The following is a 26,072-nucleotide window of genomic DNA, read 5'->3' as shown; positions in this document are numbered from 1 at the left end:
CATTAAAACACTTAATTCATTCCAAAACATAGAAAAATGGAAACAAGAAAAACTTCACTTCAGACATTTATTGAAAGCATATAAAGTAATTCAAACACTCAATCTGAATTTTCATAATCAAAATCTTCATTAGAAGCATCATAATCTAGATTATCATAGGTTACCTTACCATCCACTCAATAAGCTTAATAAGTGGGCCAAGTGTAGTTGAATTTTTAGTAGGGTAACTTTGTTGTAATCACTGTAATTTGGAGTATAGCTTGAGCTGTAAATTGGGCTTAGTGTGGGCTAGAAAATCAACAAATTGTCTTAGAGAATAACGTTGGATCTTTGGTGAAGGCGGATGATACTTTAGGCTTGGTATCTTTTATTTTAATATGAAGCATCATGAACTTTAATTTGGGCCCTTTGCAATGTGAAAACAGGGTTTTGGGCTTAGATGCCTACACGAGGTAAGAGTCTCATAACTTGAAGAAATAGAATGAGAATGATAATTCTTATACCTTTCAAAAGGTGGTATAAATTAATGGAGATAACAACTTCCTTTGAAGTCTTGAATAAACAAAAGAGTAGTTGGGAGATCATGTATTGAAGTTGGTTAAAGTTTTTTTTTTCAAGGTTTGGTTCTCCCCAAATTTGGTGGTTCCACGACCCTCTGCCTTGGTCCATTATCAAGTGAAGGTAATACAAATCACTTTTGAATCGAGTCAAGGTTGCTAGCCATGCACTTTCCCTCATGATGGTGCTTCTCATTCTCAAAGAAAGATTCATGCTTTTTAACGTACTATAGGTAAATGGGATAGAGATAATAGAATTAGAAATGGTAGTTGAGTAAACACTTCAAGGTCAAACTTCATATAAAGAGGTAGAACAAGGGTGGTTATTTCAGTTACAATGTTAAAGCTTAAGAGTTTTGCTGATGATAAACACAAAGAGCAAACTTCAACTAATAAGAATTCTCTAAGTGTTGTAATTAGAATAGGTGAAGTAGCATTTGGAAGTGGAAGAGTAACCAAACTATGAAGACTCAAGGAGTTTCCAAGGAAAGTTAAAGAATATATAAGAAGAGTTCTCTTACAAGAAGTAGCAGAGTTCCATAACACGAACTTGAAGACAGCAAGTTGAGAAGCTTAACTTGATCTACGTTGAACACAACAAGTTCCACAAGAACTTGGCCCGCGAGGTTTCAGCTAAGAGCTAAAGAACAAGTGACAGTAGGAACTTAGTCCTGGACTACGTGAAGCCCAAGTATCCTGAAATATAATATTTGACGAGGCAATTTAGTTTTGTTAAGTTTAAATTCTTTAGAATTGTTGTAAATATGATTGGCAGGATTATATATGAAATCCATAAGAAATATGACAAAAGCTTGGTGATAAGTGACTTTTATGTCACTTCTAGGGTGTTTATTGAGTCGTTTTCCGGCTAATTTTCCGTATAATTTCACTCTTTTTAGCCTTTTATATCTATTATCTTCTTATTCTTGTCTTTCGTATTTTATTTGAGTGTTTTGGTTATTTTTAGCGTTTTTTGTTTAGTTTCTTTATTTAATTAGTTTTAGTTTATTTTCATATTTTATTTTATTTGATTTTATTGTTTATCTAGATTTTTTTTTAGTTTTATTTATTTGTCGTATTTTTTTTTTAGTTTATTTAGTTTCTTTTTATTATTTATTTCCTTTTATTTGTCTCGATTTCATCCTCGGGTTTGTTTGTGTGTAGGTTCGAGTTCAAGGTCCGACATTTGTGGCAAATGCACAATACTCCTTGCACAAACAAGCTGCTGCCCCTCTTGCTGCACTCTTACCATACACCACTCCATCTCCCTATCCTACACCATACACCCCTGCTCCCTTAATTCACCCAAAACACCTCCCCTACTCCCCTGCTCCTCATGCACTCCACAACAACAACACAATATCAGCACCAACGCTGCCCTTCTTCCCTCACCTCATAACACAACCCCCTATTCTCACACCCCAAAATTCGTACCTCCCTCAATCAAACACCACGCACACCAGCAACCAACAATCACCATCGAAACTCACAGCAGCAAACCCATCTCAACCACATCCTCCCAAAAACAACAACAACAACGCAACTAACACCACAAACCAACCTCACCTGCTGCGCCTCCCATTTCGCCACCAACCCCAGCCAACTCGCAACCCGTCAGCCGCCAAAACCACCGCAAATCCACTTTCGCACTCAACCCCTACACCAATCTCCGCCAACCCAGCAGCTCCAATGAGCGCAGCAACCATACTCACCGCGACTAACACTAGCACCTTGCGGCCCCTGCTATTTTCGACCCCTACTGTCACCATTTGCAAACAATCCAACCTCAATTAAGGTCCAATTTTATTGAAGCTATTCGCGGCCACGCAGCCCTGTTAGAAGGCGCACAAATGGAGTCTAAATTTAGATTCGAGGCAGTAGCATTTGCGCGACGTCTTCGCAAGCGCGCAAATATGGGTTTAATCACGAACTTCTCACGTGATTTTAATGAAAATCGGATGGCCATGATTTGATGCTCGATTATAGTTAATGATGATTGAACGGTGAAGATGATGGTTGATGATGCGCTGATGGTGAAGAAGATCAAAGATCAGAGCAGCCACGAAACGAAGGGAGTTTGTGGAAGTCGTGGGTCTGATGGGATTTTGGGGGGTTTTTGGGTTTTATTTTCCTTTTTATTTTCTTTTTTTTTTTTAATTTTAGTTTTGTTATTTATTTATTTTAGTTAGTTTTATTTATTTTATTTGGATTAGCTTGTATATAAATCCCCTTTTGGAGTGAATACTCTCTCAACTTTGAATAACTATTTTTGAGATTAGTTTTGGAGAGCTTCCCTCTCTAGGTTTTAGCTTAGATTATATAATTTTAGAGAGAGAAAGTAGATTAATGCTCAATTTTCTTCATTGTATTCAAATTTTGGTGAAGTTTACTTCAATCAAGCAAGACTTCAAGTTTTCATCTTTCATTAATCCTTTCTTTAGTAATCTCTAATCCTTTCCTTCAGGTTTATTTATTTGCATTTATTGTTGCTTATTTTTGTTAATCTTATTAGTTCATCTAGTTGTTATTGATTTCACTGTTTTTAATCATGTTTTGTTTTGAGTTTCTTGAGTTTGTTTCTAATTTTGATATTATGTTTAATCTCCCTTCTCTAGGATAATCTTTTAGCTAGGGGAATGGCCGGGGGTGGAAAATATGAGTTGATATCGGATGAATGATGATGGTTGGATTTAACTTATGCCATAAATTGATGAAACACATGATTTTTGAAAGGTTGAGATCATTGTTGCACTCTATTTGATGTTTTCTAGTTTAAATGCATGAAAGTGATTTGAACTAGATTAAGATCATCTCTATATCTTAATGATTGCATGAGAATAAGTTATTAAAATGGATTTTTTATGGATTGTGTTTCTTTATTCTCTTGATTTGATTGTAACTAATAGGATGCATGTGAATGATCCTTATTAGTGTAGACCTCTTTCATTGATTTGCCTAGACTATTGCATGACAATGAATTGTTTAGGTAGAATCTTGTGTTCTTTGGCATGTGTTTCATGATAATCATCATTATTCCCCTCTTTCTAATCATATTTAACATCCCCGTATCCCTAGCGTCATTTTCCCTTGGTTTTAATCATCGTTTTCTTGCTTATTTGTAGTTTTAGTGTTCTTACTCAACAAATACAACAAAAACAATCCCCTTTTTACTCTTGCATAGTGATTATTGATGTTGAATTAGTGTGCTTCCCTAGTGGTTCGACCCTTTACTTGCCACTAACTAGTTTGGTGCAAGTTTAGATATTATAAATGATTAATTTGATTAGGGTAGTAGTTTAACAACCTATTCAACCCTTGATCACTTGGCAAGCTTAAAATAGGAATGTTTATAAAAGATAAGTTTTAAAATATGAAATGATTTTTTCAAAAGATTTTATTTTATAAAATTTGGTTTTAAAAGATTTTATTCTTTTTGTATTCTTATCTTTAATAAGTTTTCTAAAACGGATATGCCCATCAGACAGAGGAAAAAGTTCATACTAATGGAAACCCAACAAGAAATTGATGAGCTTAGGACAAACCTTGCTAGTCTAACAGAGATGATGAAGTCCCTTGCTCTTCAAGTCAATGATCCTCCGAAACAACAACAAATGGAGTGAATGGAGTAAAGCTTGAGCAAGCTCTCCAATGACTATAAGTTCCAAGGGATTAGCTCACAAGGGGTCTCAGTGGACAAGAAACTTCTTCCGCAGAAGTTAAATGCCAATGACATCCTTATGTTCAAGCCAACTGATAACCCCTACTTTCACTTAAGATCCTTTGAAACTATAATGAACATTAAAGGGATTAACAGGAAGGTTTTCCATACTTTCTTCTCGCTATCTCTAGAAACCTTTTGTCAAAAATTGTTCTTTTCCCTTGAGAACGAGAAACCCACTTTTTGGGATGGCATAATAAACACTTTCATAGATATATACAAATGAAACGTCTAAGTCGAAACTGACCATAGAGAACTTGAGATGTTAAAGCAAAATGAGAATGAAGGCTTTACTTCATTCTTTAATAAGTGGAAGGAAACTTCTGCTAAAATGGTTAAGGTGCCCAATGAGAAAGAATATGTAAGGATGTTTATTAAGAATCTCCAGGAAAAGTACACTAAGCATCTCAAATATCAAAGCAATTTAAACACTTTCAAGGCCGCATATGACGTAGGAATTAACATTGAAGACGACCTTGCAAAGCAAAAAGCGGATAACAACTCCAACAGTGGCCGGAAAGGAAAGAAGAGAGACAATCCTTCTTCTTCCAAAACTACCTACTCAAACAATGTAAGCACCTTTAATCTTAATGAGGTCCTGGCTATGAACAACCAAGGACAAAAGAAGCCATTTAGGAGAAACTTCACAGCTATTGGCATGAGTTATGACACTACATTTGATCGCCTTCATGCAATATGGCTTATTTTGGAAATCCACCATTCAAAAAGGGGACGGCTAGTAGGAACCCCAATGCACATTACAAATACCATCAAGGTAGGGGCCATATTTTTGAAAATTGCTGGAAGCTAAAGGAAGCTATTCAAAATCTCATCGACAATAACAAACTTCCATTGCCTCCTGCAAGCAAGAAGCTTATGCTAGTTGAAAAAAGGCCATCCGTAACGGACAAAAACCGCCCATCCATAACGGGCAGCGTTCGTTACGTATGTGGCCGTTATAGATGGCCTTTTTTATTCTTAACGGGCACCGCCCGTTACGAATAATGGGTATTTGTAACGGGCTTTTCAGGTGCCTGTTACGAATAATCCCGTTATCCGTAACAAGACATGGTTTGCCCGTTATGATTACCTACTTCTTTGTAACAGGCATAAAATCTGCTCGTTACAAATAGTGTATAATCAAATTTTAAAAAAAATCCAGCAAAATGCTGGATTTTGCACACCATTTTATCATTTAATAAGAGATGTTTATATTTTATACAAATATAGTATACAATTAATATTTCTTTCAAAAATATATAAACAATTAATATTAATAAATTAATAACTAAAACTTTACAAGATCAGCTAAATTAAACTAAATCTCAAGTACACTTGTTTTCTTGGTTAAAAAAAAAATTACACTTGTTTCCTCTAAAGGCAATATGTTTTACTTATTTGTCTTTGTATAATTAAGCTGTATTATTAATGCTCCACTTTTGGACTCCTTGGCTATTTTAGATGAGGAAAATCATGTTGATCCAACAACCCTCATTAAACTAGTTGGAGAAATTCATGCCATCGAAGAAGAGGAGGAAATCTTTTTCGATGCCTAGAAGCACACTATAGGTGAGTCGCCAGCCACTCAAGAAAAGGTATGACACCTCATAAACATGCTGAAAGTGGCAATTGATATATGTCGCAAGACCCTCGACTATCTAAAAATGCTTCAAAAATAAGCGTGATATGGAAAAGATGACAACTACTAAGACTAATGAGAGAAAACCCTTCTCTCTCAAAGTAGTTGAAAAACCCCAACAGGAGCAATTAGCCTTATACTCCAAGTGGGACCTCTTATGAAAATATGTTTCAAAAACTCTTTGAGAGTGAGAAGCTTAAACCTCTCGAGCCAAGACTGTTTGAACACTAAATAGGACATATAGATTCTGCTATTCATACCATTAATATGGGGAACACACCATTGAATATTGTTTCATGTTCAAGGATCTAGTCCAAGGACTAATTGATAGCAAGAAGTTGGTCAAAATAACTCTAGAAAAGATGCTAGTATAAATGGAGTTTGGGAAAGTGATGATGAGGATGTCTACCTCAAAGATTTGGAAGAAACCCCATTTTCCACAATCTATCCAGTAGATGACATTTGGAATGAAGAGGACTCACCGATAAACGTCCTCACAAGATCAGGGAGAATGCAACCTCCCATTATAACACAACCTATTCCTACTACCCAAAAAATTCCTATACCCATCATAGAAGACAATGATGTTGTCAAAAAACTCAAGAAGACTAAGGTCGAGATGAACGTATGGAAACTACTAGCCACATCCCGTGAGCATAGAATCATAGTAATGGATGCCTTGGCTAAAGTAGGAATAGATTATGAAACCACTCATGAGGGGTTGGCTAATTTCCTCATGAGTGATTATCCAAGTCCCATCAATCTAATCTCTTTTTCTGACAAGGACCTACCTCTAGAGGGTGATAAACATAATAAGGCCTTCAACCTCACAGTAATTTGCAAGAGAATGAACATCCCAATGACTCTTGTAGATAATGGGTCAGCAATCAATGTGTGCCCACTACGAACTGTGCGGATGTAAGGAATAAGAGACAAAGATTTGTCTCCATATACACAAGGAATAAAGGCTTATGACAACACTTGTTGCGAAGCTCTTGAGACTATCACTATGAATGTCACGACAAGAGTCATTGAACATGCTACTACTTTCCTTAAAGTGGTACATAAGCCCTTGGCTTCATGACCTTAAAGTCGTCCCATCTTCTCCAAGTGGATGCCATAGTTGGAGGAATTCATGTCACAATCAATGCTTCTCCAATAAGAATTAAAGCAATTGACAAGCCTATTATGAATGTGGAGCACGATGAAGACTTATGGGGCTTTAACACAGAAGAGGTCTCTTTTATCGACGAAGATGAAAAGACCTCTGTTCACTACGACCTCCATTAAAACATGATAGTCAATAGTATACTCTTAAAGCAAGGACACTTTCCTGGAATGACTTTGGGAAAGAAGAAAGGGTTAGAAAAGTAAATGGGATCGCCTGACCTTCCTAAATTAGATACTATTGGACTTTATTTTGAACCGAATCCGAAATACTATAAGCAAGCCCGGGAAAATATTAATGCATAAAGGAATGCTCGTACTATAAAGAAAGTAATCCCAATGGACCAATATCCTCTCACTCTAAATGGTCAATTCATAAGAGAAGGTGAGGACTACCCATGTTACGAATTTCCAGAGCCCTTTGTAAAAAATGGGATAAGACAACATGGGTTCAAAATCTTCTTGGATTGCAATTTCTTGGATGATATCCAACCTCCTATCCATAAGGAGAAATCACCTCCATGATTTGATTTTAATGTCATGGGGTTTATTTTTTGCTATGAGAAAAATGAGCCTAAGCGTATCGATGAAAATTCTACGCTTATCCAAACAGTCTTGCAAAGTGAAGACTTTGATCCTACAAAGCTCATTACTTCGGCAAAGGGATTAGTTAAAGGATGGAGAAGGACAGTGAAGGTGACTACACTAGGTGGAAGAAAGATCTCCATAACAACAAAACAAGGACCAATGTTCGACGAGTCCGAGTCATCTGAGTCCGAGTCAGAGTCTGAGTCTAAATTCAAGTCTTTTATAGTCGAGTCCTCTGAACCTTTTGAATTAGCATCTCTTTCTCTCCCTTCTACTACAAAGTCTACTCCTAGGATACTTAGTAGTCAAGTCCCAATGGACATCTCTTTATTTGATATAATGATTTCCGAATTTAATAACATGTACTGTCTTCTTCCGCTTACTCCTCGTGTCATTACCTTTCTCAAGATGATGAGCATTTCTAAGCTAACAATGAAGATGAGAAAGAAATAATTAAGGCAATGGAAACACTTGAGAATAAAACACCAGTAATTGAAGATATTGAACCGGTTGATATCTCAAAAGATCCAACCATTAAAAATGAAGTTGAAATTGGGCTAACTCTTAATAAAGAAGAAAGAACCGATTTAATAAATCTACTAGAAGAATTCATAGATGTGTTTGCTTGGTCATACGAAGATATGCCAGGAATAAATATAGAAATAGCTCAACACACAATACCACTAATCCCAGGAATGAAACCTGTAAAACAAAAGTTACGTCAATTGAAACTCGACGTAGCTCTAAAAATAAAAGAAAAAGTTCAAAAACAAATAACATCAGGTTTTATAAAGGGTATCAAAATACCTCGAATGGTTGCAAATTTGTTACTTGTCCTTAAGAAAGGCAGAAGGGTAAGAATGTGTGTCGACTAACGAGATCTAAATAAGGCAAGTCCAAAGGACGACTTCCCTTTACCACACATCGATATTTTGGTAGATAATACGGCAAACCATGCACTTCTCTCGTTAATGGATGGATACGCAGGGTACAACCTAATTCTCATGTCAGAAGAAGGCATGGAAAAGACTACATTTATAACACTATGGGGCACTTACTATTACACGGTAATGCCATTTGGGTTGAAAAACCCAGGTGACACTTACCTAAGAGCATCGACTACCTTACTCCATGATATGATGTACAAAGTGGTAGAAGTCTACATGGATGATATGATCCTAAAATCAGAAGATCGTCTAGGACATCCAGTAGCCTTAAGGAAATTCTTGGAAAGGCTAAGGAAATACAACATGAGGCTAAACCGATCTAAGTGCGCTTTTGAAGTCACTTCAAGAAAACTCTTAGGCTATGTCATTAGCTCTAGAGGAATAGAGATAGACCCAACTAAGATTAAAGCAATCATTTCAATTCTTCCGCCTAAGATTGAGAAGAGAATTTAAGGATTTATTGGCCGGTTCGAATACATAAGTAGGTTCATATCCAAGCTAACCATGATATGAAAACTAATATTCAAGACACTTAAAAAGAATGTACCAGTGATATGGGACGATGAGTGCCAAAAAGCCTTTGAAAACATCAAAGCCTATCTCGCTAATCCTCCTGTATTAGCACAGGAATTCCTCTTTGATTTTACCTAACAGTCACTAAAGAGACAATGAGAGCTATGATAGCGCAAGAAGTTGAATGTAAAGATAACACTATCTACTACTTAAGTAACAATATGCTCAAGTATGAAGTACGTTAAACACCACTTGAGAAATTGTGCCCCGCACTAGTGTGGGCCACAACATAGTAAAGACACTACATGCTCGTTCATACAGTCTATGTGGTATCTCGAATGGACCCACTAAAGTATCTCTTCGAGAAATCAAACCTTAACGGGCGAATATCAAGATGGATAGTCAACTTTGCCTAGTTTGATGTGAGGTTTATGCCTCAAAAGTCTATCAAAGGATCAGTGGTCTCGGAATTTTTAGCAGACTTCCTAATAGAAGATTCAACACCAATGCATGAAAAAGATTTTCCAGACGAAGATTTGATGCTTACAGAAGATAATACTTGGACATTATACTTCGATAGAGCCTTAAACCAAAATGGTTGTGGTGTAGGAGTGTTATTGGTATCAACTAAGAAAGAACACGTCCTAATCTCCATAAAGTTAGACTTCGACGTTACCAATAATACTACATAATAGCATGCGTGGTAGGCTTCGAAAATGCTGTAGCGTTAGGAGTAAAGAAACTTTGAATAGTCAGAGACTCTTCTCTAATCATCAATCATATTTCCAAAAGACGGAAAGTAAGGAGTGAATACACATATTTATCAGAGAAGAAAATCAATTCCTGAGGAAATTGAGCAAATGCCACTAACAATAGAGAAAAGGAATAAACCAGCTTACATCCAAGTTATAGAAGATGACGAGTTGGTTAAAGAACAAGAAGAAGAGGAAAAACCTAGGTATACTAACATCCTCAACTATGTCACCAAAGGAGAATATCCACCTCACGCTGACAAGAGAGCAAAGTAAGCTCTAAGACTTTTAGCTTCCCAATATGTACTCATAAATGATGAGCTTCATAAAAGTGTAAGTAAAGGTAGAGTTGTCCTATGTGTAGGGAAAAACAAAGCTTAAAGAGTAATGAAAATAATCCACGAAGGAGTATGTGGAACTCATATGAATGGCAAAGTGTTAGCCCAAGAAGTAATGCGTTAAGGATACTATTGGACTACTATGAAGAGGAATTGCCATCAATATATAAAAAGATGTCCTAAATTCCAAATATATTTCAACTTGCAACATGTTCCTCCATCACTCCCTTACACTTATACATCACCATGGCAATTCTAAACATGGGGTATAGACATTATTAGAAATATTACTCCTCTTGGGACAGGAGGTCATGAATACATCCTAGTGGCAATTGATTACTTCACAAAATGAGTTGAACAAACATCATATGCAAAACTCACCATGAAACATGTAGCACTCTTTATCGAAAGAAAAATAATATGCACTCTTGATTGATCTGGGCGAATTTCAGTGTGTTTCAAGAATTTTCGACTTTTGTACTCAAACAATTATCAAAATTAATTCAAGTCTTTTTCATTGCTTTGATAAATAATTCAATGTAAAGAAGTCAATTTAATTTAAAAAGCTTAAAATTGGATTTATAAAAGTAAAATTTAATTATTGATGGAATTAATAATAAAGGCCTAAAAATAAAATTGCCTTGAAAATAAAAATTGACTAATAAATTGATAATAAAAGCAATGCTCTAATCTGTCTTCTCTTTTTTGGCCCTGTTCCTATTCTTCTCTACTTCTTCTTCATCATCCATCTCTTTCACCAATAGGGATCCCTTAGAACATCTGCACATAATTTTAGAATTAATATTTTCTCCAATAACCATTACACAATGTTTCTTTTCAACCCATATTTTCTTTTCTACCAAGTCAGTCTTTCTTTTTTCCTTACACTTGGTAGTACTTTTCTTTTTAGGCATAACAGGGGTCATGAATTCAACTCGTTCAGCCAAGCGTTCCCTAGGAGGAATTTTCTTGTCTTCTAGGCGGTCTTTCACATTAGTCTTGCTCATCTTTCGAACCTTGTTCTTGTCCTTTTGAGATCTACCAATTAACCACTGTTTCACATCCTTAGATAAAGAAAGAGGAACATTTTGGGTAACAAATTCCCATAAAGTTCTAGCACACCAATAGTCATCAAACCTCTCTATATCTTGTGAAACTGGAAATTCATAAGGGCGATGAAGATCTCCGGAGGGAATGGTTTGAACAAGTCCATATTGTGTCTTCTCTCTAGAAGGGTAAAAAAATGTCAACTTAGACAAACTAGGAAGACAGCAAAAAGGTTGGCTATTGACACCAACCATCTTCTCAATCTTTAACTAAGGAAAAACCACTCGATGGCAAAGTCGCAAGTTTCAAAGATTCAACTCCACTCCCGGCGGCCCATCTTTATGGAGAAGCGTTTCCTCCTTCTTACAAAGCAATTTGGTGTATATTTTTCAGTATTGTCACGAGGGCTGATTAATTTAAGCCTCTCCATTAGCCATATCCGTAAATATTTTGTGCAAATAATTAATATTAATATACAAAATTAAATTGATGAGTGTCATTTATGACAGTCATTTATTATATTTCAGGATGATTTTAGATTGCTTTTATAGCTCTTTTCTTTTCCTTTTCCTTAGTTTTGCTCTTTATTTCTTTAGTTTGCTCTTTACTTGGTTGATATTCCATTTCCATGCATTTCTTGGGTTTTCTTGTCTTTTCCCATTTATTTGTTTCTTTTCTTTCATTTTGAAGTTAAGGTCATTATCCAACGATTCCCGAGACCCCTTCCTAAGTTTGGCATTGATAAAGATGCTTAGTGATCTAAATTTGAATCTCCATTTGACCTTAGACCGTGCACTCAAGCCGTGGGGGCACAAATTCTCGTGTTGAACCCACCATCGAGGTGATTTTGGGTCTGCCATGTCCCGTGCTTATCAAGAACATCGAGTAGAGCGCATGAGGAGCATCAAAATGATGGTGAAGGGGGCTTCCCTATTCCCAAGCGCGAGCACGTAGCATGGTAGCAAGGGCGTGCCACCTTCTCTCCATGTTATGCACACATTTTTGCGTGGCCGCGCACTCTCTTGAAGAAGGTCGCGCCTGTACGGGTCTATTTTAGACGATCCAACTAATTTCAGTTTGTTAGTTTTACTATATATAGACTTTTCTTCTATTTTTAGGAGAAGGAATGTTAGAGAATGAATTTAGAAGAGAGAGGATAATTAGAGATAGTTTTTGGAGATTAAATTTTAGAGAGAGAAACTCTAGTTTATAGAGAGAGAAGTTCATGGTTGATGATTGATGATTGGTGATTCTAAGCACATTTTCCTTTGATTTGAAGCAAGTTTGTAAGGATTTCTTTTACTTTAATGCAATCTCTAGCTTTTGATTTCAATTGTTTTGTTGATTGTTCAAGTTTAATTGATTAGTGATTGAATTTAGTTGATTAATATGATGATAATGAATTTGTTGATTACCTTAGTTTTGATCTTGGTTTCTTCCATGTATTGTGAGTAGTTTACTTGCTAGGGTGATGGTGAAGCATATGCGAGTAATGGATCAATAATAATTAGAGGAAATTGATTGAGTTAATCTTGTGATTAAATTGGTTAATTGATTATGTGCATGTGTGTGATTAATTGAAGAGTAGGTACCTTTGATTGGTGCACTAGATTGCATTGTGAGTTCAATTTGATAAGAAAAATTGATTTGTGGCTTGCATTTGTCGATTGAGTTGGTTTGTGAAGTTCATAGCTAGAGTATCTCGTAGTTGGCGCTAGTTAGAGCTATAGGAGAATATCTTATCATACTCTTTTGATTGTATCGTCAATTTTCCCTCGCAATACTTGACTTAATCAATCCCAATACCTATTAGTTTGTATCCATTGCAAGTATATGTGGATACTAATCCCTAGTGTTTGATATATTGATTTACTTTGCGATTGTGTTGTTTGTTTAGTTGAATCTAGACATCTTTCATTCCCATTTTCGCTTCTAGATAACTTAACTTTAGCAATAGTTAACTTCTCACCATTCCCTTAGGTTCGCCCATTGACTTGCCTCTATAATAGTATATGGGTTTGTTAAGTGTTTACAAATTTAGTTTTGACCGTGGGAAGATAAGTTTCAACGACCTTGTCTCAACCCGTGTAAAAAATGGCGTTGTTTCCAGGAAATGGCGTAGTAGTTTGCTATTGTTGTTGAGTCTATTTCACTTTATCTAAAAAATTCAAAAAGATTTTTCTCTTTTAGGCTACAAATGTAGGCATGTTGTTGATATTTGCTTTGAGTTTCTGTATACGTAGAATAAGAGGAAGGACTCTAATGCCATTTGATCTGGAAATTGAGTGAACCATAACAAGGATAAGGGTTGCTAATCGTTCTTCAAGTCCAAGCTTTCAAAGAGATGAAATTCATCAAGAAAGAGAAGAAGAAGATCGAGGAAGAATGGGAGCTAATCCAAGAATTTCTTTGAAGAAGTTAAGAACTCCCGGTGCTTACAGATTTGAGAGTGGCATTTCTCCACCAACAACACCCGCCAATGACTTTGAGATAAGTCCTACAATGATAATAATGATTGAACGAAGGCAATTTAGTAGTGCCAAGCATGAAAGCCCACTAAATCATTTTAAAGAGTTCGTGAAGTATTGTAATACAATAAAAGTTGATGAAGTTTCTCAAGAATTCATAAGGCTCAAGCTATTTCCGTTCTCTCCTATCAGAAGAGCTTTAGAGTGATTAGACATGGAAGTGAAACCAAATTCCTTGAGAACTTGGGATGAGGTCAGTAAAGAGTTTATTTCCTGTTTCTACCCTCAAAAGAAGACCGCGGAGGCAAGAACTCAATCTAAAGTTTCAAGCAAAAGCCTAGTAAGAGTTTGTATAAGGCTTGGGAAAGATACCAGGAGTATAAACGATAATGTCCTCACCATGGAATCCCGACTTACAAAATCATTTAAATTTTCTATGGAGGATTGAGCCCCCAAGGGAAGTCGTGTCTTGATGCTGGAGCCGGGGGCCCAATCATGAACAAGACCGAGGAACATGTTGTAGACATAACTGAGGATGTAGTTTGTCACTACATGGATTGGCATGAGGGAGAGAGAGAGAGCTTACAAGCAAGAGTGGCTCAACGGTCTATTCGGTTGGTCATCTTAATACGATCAATAATTTATCTTCCCAAGTCTTAAACTAGGGGAAGGAGATGAGTTTGATCAAGGTCAAGCTAGAGAGTGCCTCTTCGATTGCACCAAGTCTTCCCTCCCACATTAAGGGGAGAGGTACACCTTCAAACTCTACTCCTCCTTCTACTTCAAGTAGTATGCCAAGTGGTTGTGTATTTTGTGTTGTTTGTGGGTCTTATGACCATGACTCTTCTAATTGTCCAAATGCTTTTGAAAATTGTGATGATGTTGAAAACACTGATTGTGAGTAAGTGAACTTTGTTTCCAACAATAATAATGGACAAATATTTAATGGTCCAAGGAATTTTGGGAACAAGAATACTCACCAACAAGGTAGTTTTGATAACTACAACAATGGTGGTTATAGGAACTAAGAAAATCAAGGTTTCCGAGGTAACTATAACAATCAAGGTTATAGTAATCAAAACCATAGCCAAGGGTATGGAAATCAAGGCCAATCTCATTGTTTTGGTGGCCAACACCAAAATTTTGGCAACAATCAAGGCCGAGGTAATTGGAACAATCAAAATAGGGGCAATTTTCAAAACAACAACCAAAGGGGACCCCCACACGGATTTGTTCCAAGACCTCAAGACAATGGTGATAATTCTTATGCTCAACCCCTATCATCCAAGACTGCCTTAGTGGAGATCATCGAGAACCAAACCAAGATTTTGAACACTTACATTTTAGTGAGTGATAAGAAGTTTAAAAAGATGATGACAGACAACAAGATGCTTGTAACCCAAATCACTTAACTAGCCAACACCTTAAAAGATTGTGCTAGCCCTTCTTAATTACCTTTTCAAGGAGTTGATACTAAGAAACCCGTTTATTTTATCACCACAAGGAGTGGAAAAGTTCTTAAAGAGAGAGTTTCTAGGAAAAGTGAGGAGTTTGAGAAGAAGAGTGAGTTAAATGAGAAAAACAGAGAGATGTGTCAAAGACTGTGAGCAAAGAGGAATTCCATGAGAAAAAGAAGAGTGTTGAGAGAGTGAAAGAGGAAGTGAGAAAACCCGACCTTCCATACCCCTAAAAGTTTATGAGGAACAAATTAGATGAACAATTTGGGAAGTTGCTTGACATGTTGAAGGAGGTCCATCTTTATATCCCTCTCACCGAAGCCATAACCCAAATGCCTAGATATTCCAAATTCCTTAAGGATATCTTGAGTGGCAAGAGAGAGTTCAATGAGATAGGTTCGGTAGAGCTTGGTGAGTGGTTTAGTGCTTTGATTCACAATGACTTACCAAAGAAGATGAATGATCCGAGTAATTTCTCCATTCCTTGAAAAATCAAGAGTAAGTTGTTTGAAAATGCATTGTGTGACCTAGGTGCTAGTGTTAGCATTATGCTTTACTTGGTGTTTAAGAAGCTTAATCTAGGAGAGATTCTTCCTACCAACATGACTTTGCAATTGGCCGATAGATCCATTAAGTTTGCCAAAGGAAGAGTCGAGGATGTTCCCCTTAAGAAAGGTGGTTTCACAATTCCCGTAGATTTTATTGTGCTTGAAATTGAAGAAGATGACCAGATTCCTTTTATTATAGGGAGACCGTTCTTAGCTACCTCGGGAGCTTTGATAGATGTTAAGGGAGGCCGTATCAACTTGAGAGTTGGTAATAAAAAGGAAAGTTTTAAGCTAAAACCGATGCATGAGTCCTTGTCTCTTGTGAAAGGAATCATGAGTGATAATTCCCTTCGTTCATTTGATAATGTGTGTGTAATTAATTCTTCAACTAACGGTATTCATGATATTTTTAATGATGTTCTTGTGAGTTTTGATTGCATGAAAGTTAGTGAAGAGAAAAAGGAGCTTTCAAAGGCTATGGACGAACAGGTAATTGACATTCTGCATGGGTTTGAGCTTAGCCTTCAAGAGGAGGAGGATGATTCCATGGATGTGGATGGTGTGAAACTGTCTACAAGAAGGAACAAGGCTAAGAAGAAGGCAACAGCTTCTAGGTAGAAGATAATGAAATTGAAGTTGAAGCATGAGAAGGTTGTTTTTGAAGTTCAAGCAAATGAAGTTTCATCAAGCAATAATGAGAAGTTGCTAAAAATTGAAGAGAAATTTGTACCTTGCGCCACTTTGAATAAGGTGGTGTTCTTTGACCCTCCATGATTTGTAGGAAGGGTCAATATTAGGACCATAAGCAAGCGCTTCTCGGGAGGCAAATCGTTTTCTAACCCTTTTTCTTTTTGATTTCTATTTTCTTAATTTTCTTTCTTTTATTTTCCTTTCTTTCACTTATTTTTCTTTTTGGATTTATAGGGTAAATTTATTGAACTGGATTAATTCAAGTGATCATGAGCTATGGAAAGGTGTTTTCGCGGTTTTAGATGTGATTATGTTCGATTTTATCGATTATTAAGGTAAAAGGATAAGAAATTCTAGTGAAGTAAGATAAGGAATATTGTGCTAAAATTTAAAAAAAGTTTGAACTTGGTGGATTCATTGTGGTGCTATCATTATTTTAGGGATGTTGAACCCGCTGTCAACATGTTTTGAAACTTCCATTTTTGGTGGGTTCAATAGCCCTGGGATTATACTGAACGAAGAGCCCATAGATAAATGCACCAAGGAAGCAAAAATAAGAGAATTGCTGAATGGCGCGGGAGCACTGCCAGGTCGCGCGACCGCGCACCCCTGTGGCCGTGGCTTTTTTTCTTCTTTCTCCTTTCTTTTCCACATTTCCCCTTTTTTCCCTTCATAATCTCAAACGCATTCCCTCACACAACCACACAAACCCTACCTCCTTTTCATCAAAATCCATCATCTAATCCTCCAAATTTCATCAAAAATCATTAAAATCTTCCTATAAATTCATCATTTTCAACAAAAATCACACTACTTTAATTCATTTCTATCTCCAATCTCTCTCGTCCCATGTTGAAGCAATTTGGGGATTTTCGTTCTTGAGGGACTTGGTGTCTAATTGTGGTTCAATCTTCCTTCTTATATGGTATAATCATCTTTCTTTACTCCTAATTGCATTATTATTTCATATTATTGCAAAAATTAGATTGTTTTTTTGTTATGAATAGTAGTAGTATATGTTTTGATGATTTTATTGATTGATATTGATTTTTGGTTTAATATTTGTGTTGTTTGTTGATTGTTATTGTCTCACATTGTATTATTGATTGTTTTGTAGCAAAATTGTGCAACATTGTTGTGAATCTGAGAAGTAAAAAATTTCGGATTTTGGTAGTGAATCTTAGTGTGTGATTTGTGATTTTGGCTAAGGGGTGTGATTTTGGTTATTGGAAGTGTTTATTGGTGCTATTGTGGTGCTTATGGTCTTGCTTAATTGGATTTTGAGTTGGTATTGTTGACGAATCATCATGTCTAAGCATTGTGAAGAATCTCCTTAAGAAACGCAAAACCAACATAACAATTGAGGAACCCACTCCTAACACCTATACCTCACAACCTCAACAACTCACTCCTAAACACAAAACAAAAATCACGGATACAATCCAAAAAGCTCGGTATCTCAAGCTAAAAACAGACCATTCCCTCAAACCCTCTAGACACTATTTTCAACAAGATATGGTAAAATTGGGCATTAATGAGGATTTAAGGGAATTGTTTGCTAATCTTCGTATGAGCTCATTTATAAACCAATCCTACATACCTATTTAGAGCCTACATTGGAATTCTTTGCAACGATTTTGCGTTAAGCGGTAGAAGGTGGTCCCTACCGAGTCTCTTTTAAACTCTTCAACATTCATCATGATCTTTTTCTTGAATAGTTCAATGCGGCTCTTGATCTTGATCCGGGGGCGGATATTTTGGACCCTAAATTCTTCTTCAATGATGTTTATGACCAACAATCATGGTCGAATGATATTTTCGGGGCTGGTGACTTTGAGACTCGGTCTACCTCTATTAGTAAGGTATTCCAACCATGTCTTCGGGTTCTTCATCGGCTTTTGGGTACTCGGTAATCCCGAAGCAAGAATTGGGGAAAATGAATCAATTAGAGCTCCAGATTCTTTGGTTGGCTACTCGGGAGGAATACTGTAGTCACTTAAACTTAGGTTCATATTTTTAAAATATTACAAGAGTTTGCAAGATAGGAAGTCCGGTGAGATTCCTTGTGGAAGTATGGTCTCGCGGCTTGCCTCCAACCTAAATCTCGGCCACTACTTGCCCTCTTGTACTCCGGTGGGTAGCTCGAGAACTCCCTACCTTTATATTGCACAATTGAAGCAAGTGCAATTTTAAGCAAAGAAGGATGATGATGAGGTGTTCGAGTAGCTTAGGGAGAATGAGCATTGGTGTTATCTCCCTAATCGTTCCTTGACTTCTATACACCGTGAGAATGTGGCTAATATATGGCATGTTCCCTTAAGTCGCAGCCTTCCCTATGATGATGATCATGATGAGATTGGTGATGGTGATGATGATGAAGAAGAAGAGCATCATAAACAACAACAAAATCCGCATCAACAACAACAACATCAAGAACAACAACACCAATATGCAAGCTCCAACTTGGATGCCTTAGTTCTAAAATGAAGGGTATGCAAATCTGGTTGGAGGGTATGTATGATCAAGATTTTGAGGCCCTCTACACTTAAATGAGCGGGAATTTCGAAGATGTAACAAGGTATATATCTCCAACAACAACAATTGTATGATGCGGGTGTTAACCGGGGGGATATCACTCCCTCGGTTAACTACCCATACTTTCCACCCCAACATGGTCCTATACCATCTTATGAGGGTGATGGGGTACCTACGTAACCATATTGGCAAGGACCCCCGGGGTCCAACACCGAGACTCGCTCATTCCCCATGAGCACGATAACTGTGATTATCGTGTTCCCGGTGGGAGCGATTATAGGGGTGATCCTAACAACCCCTATGTGCACCCCTATCATCCACTACTGCTCGCCTTGCCCGAGCAATATACTCCCCTTGCCCCTTGGCAACAAGAAAACTTCAAGGGGCAATATGGTTGGCCACCTGGTTACACCGGGGCATAGGATCTTTATGGTCCCCCATCCGGGTTTTCGTATGATGGGGATGACCAAGATGGCGGTAAACCGAGCGGTAGTGGTAGATAGTTCCCTCATTTTTGTGCCGTTTGCCTCCATCCCTTATTTTATGTGTGCTTTCTTTTTATTGATAGGATGTTGAGATGTATTCATGTTTAGCTTGGGCGAGCTTCATTTTTCGTAGGGGTTTGTCTTGGTGGTCAATATTGTTGTTGAGCTTGCCTTGTTTTTCTTTGGATCTTTGTTTGATAGTCTCATATCTTGATCTATTTTTGATGGTGTTTATTTGTTACATTATGAGCTTTCCATGCCTATTCTTTCCATCTTATTCTTGACGTTGTTGTTATGATTGCTTTGATGAGGATGCATGTTGTTTGCTCCCGCAAATCCAAAGCCCAAATATCCAAATCCATTTAATCCAAATCTTGTAGTTAAATGATTAGTAGGTAGTTCAGTATTTAGATTCCTTATATTTCTCTACTTTTCTTACTTTCTTTTCGGTAGTTTCATTTACTTTTTGCTTTGTGGTTTCTTTTATTTTAGTTTACTTTCTTTTAATTTGATTTGAAGTTACTAACCGTTTACTTTGTTTATAGCTTTATTTTCTATTCTTCTCCTCACTTGGCTTTGTTGTTGATGCTATTGATCCTTGGAGCTTAATGAGGAAGGTAGACTTTTTCCTTATTTTTTTAGCATTGCTTGGAAGCCTAATGGGATCATTATTTTTTGCTTTCTTTTTTTTTTCTTTTCATGGATTAATAGATTTGGATTAGTTTAGTAGAATTTGAATAGTTCGAGGATGTAATGCTTGTAACAGTTTAAAGTTTTTGGGGTCATTGACGTTGTTGTCGAATGACTACTTGTTTGACGATTTAAAATTACTTGTTCTACTTGCATCTTTGTTCCTTTCTTTACTTTCCTACTTTTCTTGTATCTTTGTTTTCCTATTTTTCTTTTATTTTCATGATCTTTACTTTTCCCTTATTATTATTTCTTATTTATTTTGGTCTGAATAAAGTTTTTAAGGCTTTCCTTTTTGCTTTTTGTTGACTTTCTTGTAATTAGACTATGTACCAATGGACTTTTGCTTTTGAATGAACATATTCCTAATTGGTAGTGGTATGAACGGTTTGAGAATATGCTTGGTTGATTCTAGGATAGCGTATGCTAAGGTAGCATGTCTAAGAACTAGGGGGATCATGAAACCCTATTCTACTTGTTTGTGGCATGTTTGGTAGTTGCTTTCGATGGTCGATTTGACACCTTTAGTGAGTTTTTACTACATCCATGGGACATTTACTTATATTTCTAGCCTTCTACACTTACTTGCATGAGCGGCATGGATCCTTCCTATTCCAAATGTAATCTTGAATCTTGACTAATAATTCTGAAACACGAGACCGAACCATCTAGGGAGGATAAAGGCATCTTTTCGGGGTGGTAATTTTTCTTTTTCTAGGATTAATCTTCTTTATTTCTAGTTATTGGGTTTACATTTGCCTACTTGCTAACCGTTTGAGCCTTTTCCCTTCTTTTCAAGCCGCATCTTTAGAACTTTGAGCCTTTTGTTTCTTTTTGTTCCATTTTTTGTTTTTGTGAAGCAAATGACCATGTTCTTGGAGTTTGTGGTATTTGAGGTTGGATATTGGTTCTTATTTTTTAGCAAGCTTGTGAATTGTATATGTTGTGAATAATGGCAATTGAGTAAATGAAAAAGTCGTCCAAAGTTAAAAATGGAAAGGATATTTAATTGCAAAGTTGTAAAAGCCGTCCATAGTTAAAAGAGGCAAGGACAACGAATAAAGTATAAAAATGAAAAAACTATAAAAATGATAAAAAGCAAAGAATTTCAAACGCTTTGGCAAAATTTTCATACATAGTGAAGAAAAATTTGAGAAAATTTTAAAAATATTTTGATGTGATTCTTTTCCCCTTTTCATGCATTTAGGACAATGCTCCCTTTAAGCTTGGGGGAGAAGCGTTTACGCTTTTTGTATATATGATTGAGATTATAGCTTTGAATAAGCTTGGGGGTGTTAGTTTGTTTTTGTTTGGCGATTTTTTGGTTATGAGAAGAAGGTTTGATCACCCTTTTGCTTCACTAATTAGGAATACCGCCAAATACTAAATTTTAAGCCTACCCTCAACCTTTTTGCCCTTACGTTATAACCATTGGGAAAGACCTTTCGACCTAGAGGTTGAGTCACATATCGAGGGAGGGAATTATGATTTAAAGCCTAAAGAGAGGGGATGCAAAGTCAAGACGTCGAGTAGCCAAAAATATGTTCTTTTCCGGCTCCTTCGAGGAGCTATTGAGATGCTCACTACAGGGAGATTTGAGGCTATAGGGAGAACGCGGAAGATCAAATGGGATGAAGGTGGATTGTGATAACTAGTTCTCTACGCTTAGCATATTCTATGTTTCAATCAAACTCGGATTTCTTAGAACGTGCATACCCCTATTCGCTTAAGAAAGTTGTTTATTCATTTGAAGTGTAGTCATTTTGTATAGTCCAATTAGTAAAGGTTTTGATTTTTCTTTTCTTTCTTTTTATTTCACTTTTTGCGGTTTGCCTCATGTATGTTGGCGGAGAGTTATAGGTTAAGCTCTTAGGTAACCCTTACAAGACCTCACTCGTCCTTATAGGCGACTTTGAGGTTAAAGGGCTTGTTGTAGCTAAAAACAACCGTGATTCCTATGTTAGTGAGTCTTAGTGTATATTCCCATCTTATATCTTTCTTTTTCCTTTTGAATAGGTCTTTCATCCTTATTTTTGTTTGCTTGGTTTTGCTCGAGGATGAGCAAAAGTTTAGCTTGAGGGAATTTGATGAGTGTCATTTATGGCACACATTTGATTCTTTTTAGGATGAAATTAATGCTATTTTATAGCTCTTTTTCTTAGTTTTTCCTTAGTTTTACTCTTTATTTCCTTACTTTGCATTTTTTAGTTGATTTTCTATTTTTATGTATTTCTTAGTTTATTTTGTTATTTTCTCTTTTTTTTTTGCTTGTTTTCTTTGATTTTCAGGTTATTATCATAATCCGAGGATTCTTGAGTCTCCTTCCAAAGTTTTACATCGTTTGAGATGCCTTGTGCCTAGTATTTGAAGCTCAAGATCGAAAGAGTGCAAGTTCCAAGTCTTCTAGCTCGTGCATGTAACCGGTGGGTGCACCATTCTTGGTGTTGAACCCACCTTGGAGGCTCTTTGGAGACTGACGCCTTTCGTGTTCATCAACATCACCAAGTGGAGCGCACGAGGAAGGGCAAAGTTGAGGAAAAAAGAGGTTGCCCTGCTCCCAGGCGCAGGCGCGCGCGACATCGGCGCGGCCGCACCTCACAATGGCGTGGCCGTGCCTCTTTGGATCTTTGTTCCATACCCAGTTTTGCCTGGCCAGGCTCCCCCTTAAAAATGGTCACGCCTGTACGGGTCTATTTTAGATGATCTAGTTAATTTCACTTTGTAAGTTTTACTATATATAGACTTTCCTTCTATTTTTAGAGGGAGAATTCAATTTGAGTAGAACTTTAGATCATTTTGTACAAAGAGAAACTCTAGTTTGTAGAGAGATAAATTCTTGATTGATGATTGAAGATTGATGATTCTAAGCATTTTCTCCATTAATTTGAAGCAAGTTTGTAAGGATTTCTTTACTTTAATGCAATCTTTAGTTTTTGATTTAAATTGCTTAGTTAAATGTTCAAGTTTAATTGATTTGTGATTGATTTTAGTTTAATTGATTAATATGATGATGATGAATTTGTTGTTTAGCTTAGCTTTGATCTTGATTTCCACGGATTGTGAGTAGTTACTTGCTAAGGTGATGGTGAAGCATATATGAGTGATGGATTGATGATAATTGGGGGAAATTGATGGAGTTGATGTAGTGATTAAATTGGCTGATTGATTATGTGCATGTGTGTGATTGATTGAAGAATAGCTAACTTAGATTGTTGCACTAGATTTCATGGTAAGTTCACATTGATGCGGACAATTGATTTATGGCTTGCATATGTGGATTGAGTTGGTTTGTGAAGTTACTAGCTAGAGTCTCTCGTAGTTGACGCTAGTTTGACTTCTAGGAGAATAACTTATCATACACTCTTGATTGCTTAATTGTTTTTCCCTCGCAACACTCGACTTAGTCAATTCCAATCCCGATTAGTTGTATCCATTGCATGTATATGTGGATCCTAAACCCTAGTGTTTGATATATTTGGTTTTAATCTCATTTTCTTAGTTGTTTTAGAGTACACATACCTCTTCAAAATAGCTTCACTCTAGTAATGGTGACCACCTCCCATTCCTAGTGGTTCGACCCTTGACTTACCCCTATACTAGTTATAAGGGTGTGTTAAGAGATATAATTTTTGTTTGGCCTAGGGAAGATTAGTCCAATGACCTAGTCCCACCCCTATTCAAGTAATATGCCAAGTGGTTCTGTCTTTTGTGATGTTTGTGGGTCTTATGACCATGACTCTTTTAATTGTCCAAATGCTTTTGAAAATTGTGATGATATTGAAAACAATGATTGTGAGCAAGTGAACTTTGTTTCCAACAATATTAACGGACAAAGATTTGATGGTCCAAGGAATTTTGGGAAAAGAAATACTCACCAACAAGATGGTTTTGATAATTAAAACAATGGTGGTTATAGGAATCAAGGAAATCTAGGTTTCCGAAGTAACTATAACAACCAAGGTTATAGTAATCAAAACCAAAGCCAAGGGTATGGAAATCAAGGCCAATCTCATGGTTTTGGTGGCCAACATAAAAATTTTGGCACTAACCAAGGTCTAGGTAATTAGAACAATCAAAATAGGGGCAATTTTCAAACCAACAGCCAAAGGGGACCCCCACCCGGATTTTCTCCAAGACCTTAAGGCAATGGTGATAATTCTTATGCTCAAACCCCATCTTCGAAGACTACCTTGGAGGAGATCTGTGAAAATCAAACAAAGATTTTGAACACTTACATGGCGTTAAGTGATAAGAAGTTTAATGAAATAATGACACGTAATAACATTCTTGAGACTTAAATAACTCAACTAGCCAATACCTTGAAAGATTGTGCTAGCCCTTCTTCATTACTCTCTCAAGGAGTTGATCCTAAGAAACCTATTTATTCCATCACCGCAAGAAGTGGGAAAGTGCTAGAAGAGAGATTTTCTGGGATGAGTGAGGAGGATGAGGAGTGGAGTGACTCATGTGAGGAAAATGAGAATGAGGTGTCAAGAAGTATGAGCAAGGAGGATGTTCAAGAGAAAAAGATGAGGGGTGACTCTAGCAAGATTGGTGATATCCCTAATGAGATGAGTGTTGAGAAAGAGAGGAAGCAAGATTAGGGTTTCAAACCAAATCTTCCATATCCCAAAGGTTCAATAGGCACAAGTTGGATGAACAATTTGGGAGATTTATCGAGATGCTAAGGAAAATCCATCTTTCTATTCCTTTCACTGATGTTTTGAGAGAAATGTCTAAGTATTCTAAATTTCTTTAGGAAATCTTGAGCGGTAAGAGAGATTGCAATGTCGTTGAACCGGTGAGTTTGGCGGAGTTTTGTAGTGCCTTTATCAATAATGATTTCCCCCCAAAGATGAAAGATCCTAGAAATTTCTCCATTCCTTGTAATATTAATGGAAAATTGTTTCAAAATGCCCTTTGTGATCTTGGTGCTAGCGTTAGCATCATGCCTTACTCCATTTTCAAGAAACTCAAGTTAGGTGAGCTCCTTTTAACCAACATGACCCTTCAATTAGCCGATCATTCAATTACGTTCCCAAAGGGTAGAATTGAGGATGTGCCCCTCAAAATAGGAAATTTCACTATTCCCATTGATTTCATTGTGCTAGAGATTGCGGAAGATGAAAACTTTCCTATCATTCTAGGGAGGCCATTCTTAGCAACTTCAAGTCCTTTAATAGATGTAAAAGGTGGTATGATTACCTTGTGTTTTGGTGATAGTAAGGTAAGTTTTTAGCTCAATTCAATGCATGAGTCTCTATCTTATGTGCAAGGAATTTTGTGCATAAACTCATTGTCTTTGAAAGTTAATAATTCCATTTTTGTGTCTTTTACTAACGATATGCTTGTAGCTGTGACGATGTTCCTAAAAGTGTTGAAAGCAAAGTTGTTAGTGAAGAAGACAAGGATTCATCGAAGCTTGAAGATGAGTTTGAGATGCCCTTTTGGTTTGTTCTTTCTTTGAAGGAAGATGAAAATAATTTTTCAAGAGGTGAAATGAGGATCTCAAGGATCCAAGCAAAAAGAAACCAAGGAAAAGTAAGAGAGTTTCATAGAGATACAAGAGGAAGATGAAGTATAAAGAGTTTGAATCGGTTTCTATGATTTAAGATTACATGGTTCATGTTGTGATTTTGCACAAGATTTGTAATGATTTTTCCCTCTCCACCACTTTGGATAAGGTGTGCTTTTTGACCCTCTGTGATTTGGAGGAAGGGTGGAGCTTTGGACATTAAGAAAGCGCTTCCCGGGAGGCAACCCTGATTTCTAACCCTTTTTCTTTTGATTTCTATTTTTCTTAAATTTCTTTCTTTTCATTCACTAGTTTTCTATTTGGATTGATAGGTTAATTTCATGAGAATTGGATGTTTCGAGCAAGCATGAGCAATGGGAAGGTTTCGTGTTTTTTATTAGAATATATTCGATTCTAT

At 36.7% G+C, this 26,072-nt stretch overlaps 1 non-coding gene across 1 annotated transcript; it reads right to left on the bottom strand.

Moving 5' to 3' along the window:
* Window positions 1–14,034: 14,034 nt before the first annotated feature.
* On the bottom strand, window positions 14,035–14,141 carry LOC145608201 (small nucleolar RNA R71). Its single transcript, XR_014105752.1, has one exon. It is a non-coding gene; the product is annotated as a small nucleolar RNA R71 (small nucleolar RNA).
* Window positions 14,142–26,072: the final 11,931 nt, after the last annotated feature.

Source organism: Chenopodium album, chromosome 2, assembly GCF_948465745.1.
Source record: "Chenopodium album chromosome 2, dcCheAlbu1.1, whole genome shotgun sequence".
NCBI classification, from domain to species: Eukaryota; Viridiplantae; Streptophyta; class Magnoliopsida; order Caryophyllales; family Amaranthaceae; genus Chenopodium; species Chenopodium album.
Note: the sequence above shows the minus strand (reverse complement) of the source record. Positions and strands in the feature narration are given on the sequence as shown.